This window comes from Octopus sinensis, unplaced genomic scaffold (assembly GCF_006345805.1).
Source record: "Octopus sinensis unplaced genomic scaffold, ASM634580v1 Contig17177, whole genome shotgun sequence".
NCBI classification, from domain to species: domain Eukaryota; kingdom Metazoa; phylum Mollusca; class Cephalopoda; order Octopoda; family Octopodidae; genus Octopus; species Octopus sinensis.
The window spans coordinates 22,501-27,500 of NW_021834858.1; the positions used below are offsets into that span (position 1 = coordinate 22,501).

The following is a 5,000-nucleotide window of genomic DNA, read 5'->3' on the forward strand; positions in this document are numbered from 1 at the left end:
GTAGATTTAGATTACCTTTTTTTTACTGTACCGTATTAAAAAATAAAAATTGTTTGTAAGATTCAAATAGGGTTTTATTAACATGAATTATTGAAAATGCATTCATAAATACAGAACTGGGAATGGTTATTATCGGTTTAGCTGAGAGACAAATAAATTCGGCCTAGCCTGGAGACAAGTTAATTCGACTGAAGTCGTGTCTCCTGGAACCAATTAACGACGTAGGGTGAAGTATGCCTGTATATGAATCCCAACGTAGGATTGTTCTGATATTCTTAATAAAACTATTTCCCATTTTTCTTTATGAATTTTTCAAACTGTAATTTATGGACACGTTGTACACACACACACACACACACACACACACACACATACATACATATATATATATATATACATACATGTATATATGTGTGTGTATGTATATACATACATGTATATATGTGTGTGTATGTATATATATATATATATATATATATATATATCCATGTATGTATATATATATATATAGAGAGAGAGAGAGACAATTAGACAGACAGAAGACAGACAGACAGATAGACAGACATGCAGGAAATAAATAACACCTTTAATTTTCAAAATTTCTGATCTAAGCGTCTTAATATGTTTTCAGGGGTGTAGAATTTACAATATAATTAATCTTTTTCATTCCAGGTGCTATTATATTAAACATTTGTGTTTGGGTCTGGAGGCTTCCCAATCAAGAATTTGATTTGAAACGACTCCAACCAACAGTGAAACATGGTGGTATCTCTGTAATGGTATGGGGAGCTGTCACCAGCAATGGTCGTTCTGAGCTGATCGAATGCGTTGGAACCATTAACTCTGAAAAATACATCGAAATACTTAAGCAAGGACTACTTCTGATGTATTCATTCGATAACATAACGAAAAATGAGTTTTTATTCATGGAAGATGGGGCTCCATGCCACACAGCTTAAAGGAATCAACAATGGTTGACTGAAAATGGGATCAAAAAGCATCCTTGGCCGAGCCAATCTCCTGACATAAATCCAATTAAAAATCTTTCGAGCATACTAGATAGAGCTATACGAAAATCTCGACAGAAACCTAAATCTAAGAATGAATTGTTTCGATTGTTGCGTGAAAAGTGGGCAGAAATTCCACAAGAGACAATCACAAAGCTCATCAGTTCAGTGCCAAAAAGAGTTTCTGAAAGAAAATCTGCAAAGGGAATGCCAACTAAATACTGAAGTATGTAGTCCTACCTATCGATTACATTTCAATTGTTCGGTTTGCGTATTAAATAAAAGATTTTGAAAATTAAAGGTGTCTATTTACTTCCTGCATCAACATACCTATATGGTCGTGAACCCCCTCCATTTAATAGATCGGTACCTCCAATGCTTCAATTGGTCACCACGCGGGACGAAGTCGAACGCGTTATTCAAGGCCTCGATGTCAACAAGGGTCACGGCCCTGACGGCATACACCCACGGGTTATCAAAGCGTTGGCTCCGGTCATCTGCGAGCCCTTAACACGTCTATTCAATATGTCATTGGCGACAGGTGTTATACCTGCGGACTGGAGAACAGCGATAATCTGCCCAATTTTCAAGAAAGGGAGCCGCGAAGACCCGCTTAACTACCGACCGGTTTCCCTTTCATCAATAATCAGCAAGATGTTCGAAACCATCCTTAAGAAAAGTATGATGCTCCACCTCCAAAACACAACCTTTATCTCTAATTCCCAACACGGCTTCGTGCCGAAGAGATCATGCTTGACCAACTTACTGGTAATGGAAGAATTGGTGACGCGCATCCTCGATGATAGTGATGCTGTTGACATCGTTTTATTGGACTTTACCAAAGCTTTTGACTCGGTAAACCACCGCCTATTACATGTCAAGCTTCAAGCATATAGTTTCCATCCGGATATTGTACAATGGGTTGGTGCCTTCCTCTCAGATCGCTCCTTCCAAGTCCAATTTAATGGTTCGCGGTCCGACGTCTCCAGTGCGAGTAGTGGCGTGCCTCAAGGTTCAGTGCTTGGGCCCTTATTGTTCTTAGTCTTCATAAATGACTTGCCCGACGACCTCACGCAACACACCCTTCTATTTGCCGACGATGTCAAACTGGTCGCTCCTCGCGGTAATATAGAGGATCTTCGTCGATGCCTCCACCAAATTTGGAGATGGTCTAACGAATGAGACCTGTGTCTGAACGTATCAAAGTGCTGTCATCTGCCTGTTGGCTCTCCTCCTGCAACTCAACTTGATTTCGAGCCGGGTCGTCTGCTGCTGGAGAGGACCGATCAGGTAAAGGAGCTGGGTATCTTGGTGGATTCCTCCTTTTCGCCTTCGGCCCAGTGCGTCCATGCTGCCAACAAAGCACGCGGAGTTCTGTTCTTGATTCGACGGTCATTCGGAATGCTCACAGCAGCCATATTCCTACCGCTCTATGTCACGCTGGTGAGACCCATATTGGAGTACGGGATTCAAGCCTCTTCTCCTTATCTCCTCAAAGACATACAGCATCTTGAAAGAGTCCAGAAGCTGGCTACCCGCATGGTTCTTGGTCTCAAGAATTTGTCTTATGAAGAAAGGCTAAAGACGCTCGACCTTTATTCTCTAGAAAAACGACGATCTCATTCTTGCTCACATCATAAGCGGAAAGTGTAACCTCTCGAAAGAGCTGTTGTTCACTCCTGCTCCAGAGCGTCGGCTGCGGGGTCATTCCGAAAAGCTCTATCTGCGACGATTTCATCTCAATCAAAGGAGAGGGGCTTTCTCCGTCCGGGTTGCGGATCCGTGGAATAAGCTGCCGGACGAGATGGTGAAGATGCCGACGACCGCTCGGTTCAAAGTCTCCCTTGACCACAAGTGGCCTGAACTCTTTACATGAACACCACTTTGTACATAACTCCATGTCCCCCTACATGGCCTTGCTTTTTGCTTTTTGAGCCCAAAAATTAACTAACTAACTAACTATATATATATATACATATGTGTGTGTGCGTGCATATGTATGTATGTATATAAGTATATATATATATTATGCAGCACGGACTTTGTCAGTGAACAGGTCGCGGATTTTAGCGACGAAAATATTTTGACAAATTAAACTTAAATGTTGAAGTGAATCGAACGGGTTTTGTGTGTTTCTTAAATGGCTTATAACACCTTCCACGCTGCAATTGTGTTATTATATATATATAATATATATATATATATATATATATATATATATATATCTTATATTGGTGTGTTGTGTGTGTATACATATATATATATATTGTGTGTGGTTGGTGTGTGTGTGTGTGTGTGTGTGTGTATATGTATATGTATATCTATATATAGGCTTGTTTGGGAGAATTTGATGCAATTGCTTCCTCCAGAGTCATATCCCAACGCTGATCAAATTCGTCGCAAAAAAAAATGATCTAAAAAAATCGCTGAAAACAATCCCAGTAATGAAAACTTGGTTTGCAGGTCCGGATTCAGCCCGGAATGTTTTTAATTTACTCAACAGAGTTGGCCTTTAAGATTATAAAAAATTGTTATCATACAAAAAAAATTTGTTGCAAAAAGTCACATAAAAAAAATCGCCGGAAACAATCACAATAATAACTCGGGAAATCCAAAATTGTGGGTCTGGATTCGGCCCTGGAATGTTTTTAGTTTACTCAACAGAGTTAGTCCGATTCCAAAATGGTATGATATGTTGGGATATGGCCTCTAGGAGTAAAGTTGAAAAAGGGTGACACACTGACACACTGACATTCACATTTATTATATTATTATATTATATTAAGGTTGCGAGCTGGCGGAATCGTTAGCACGCCAGGCGAAATGCTTAACCGTATTTCATCTACCATTAGGTTTTGAGTTCGAATTCCGCCGAGGTCGACTTTGCTTTTCATCCTGTCGGGGTCGATACAATTAGTACCAGTTACGCACTAGGGTCGATGTAATCGACTTAATCCCTTCCCAAAATTTGAGGCCTTGTGCTTCCAGTGGAAAGGATTTATTAAAGTTGAAAATGCGTGACCCACTGACATTCACATTTAATATATTAGATATGTTTAAGTTGAGGGAAACTTTATTCATATATATATATATATGTGTGTATGTATGTATGCATGTATGTATTAAAGAAAGCAAATAATAAAACAAAAATGATAAAAGCAAAAGGCTAAATGTGTGTGTAAAAGTATTCAGTATGTTGGTTCAGTGTTCAGTATGCTGGCCACAGGAATTTCAATTTAAGAGACCTGGCAGAATCGTTAGCACGCCGGACGAAATGCGTAGCCGTATTTCGTCTGCCGTTACGTTCTGAGTTCAAATTCCGCCGAGGTCGACTTTGCCTTTCATCCTTTCGGGGTCGATAAATTAAGTACCAGTTACGCACTGGGGTCGATGTAATCGACTTAATCCGTTTGTCTGTCCTTGTTTGTCCCCCTCTGTGTATATCCCCTTCTGGGTAGTAAAGAAATATATTTAAGAGACATGGTTAAAGAAAGCTATAAATCATCTCCCTTTTTCTTTAACATACCCACTTTCTTTTTCTCTCTCTATCTCTCTCTCTCTCCCTTTCTCTCTCCCTCTCTCCCTCTCTCTCTCCCTCTCTCCCTCTCTCTCTCCCTCTCCCTTTCTCTCCCTCTCTCTTTCTCTCTCTCTCCCTCTCTCTTGTTATTATTATTACTGCTACTGCCACCATCAACACTATTACTTTTAACAAAACATCATCAACTCTCCCTAAATTTCTTTGTCTCTATTCCTCTCCCTCCATTTTTCTTTCTCTTTATTTCTCTGTCTGTCTTCGTCACCGCCCTCACCATCACTGTGCCTTCTATTACTCTCACCCCAGCATGAGGAACACAAGCATCATTGAACAGTGAGAGAGGGGGTTCAAAATGTGACACACTGACACACAGAAATGAGTTTTCGCTTTTATTATATATGTACACACACACACACACACACATATATATATATATATATATATATATATTATATACA

General features: G+C 39.8%; 1 protein-coding gene across 1 annotated transcript in view; it reads left to right on the plus strand.

The window, feature by feature from the left end:
* LOC115231023 (GPI-anchored hemophore cfmA-like) overlaps window positions 1-5,000 on the plus strand; it is a 10,540-nt gene that overhangs the window by 705 nt on the left and 4,835 nt on the right. The gene's annotated exons all lie outside the window — the stretch shown is intronic.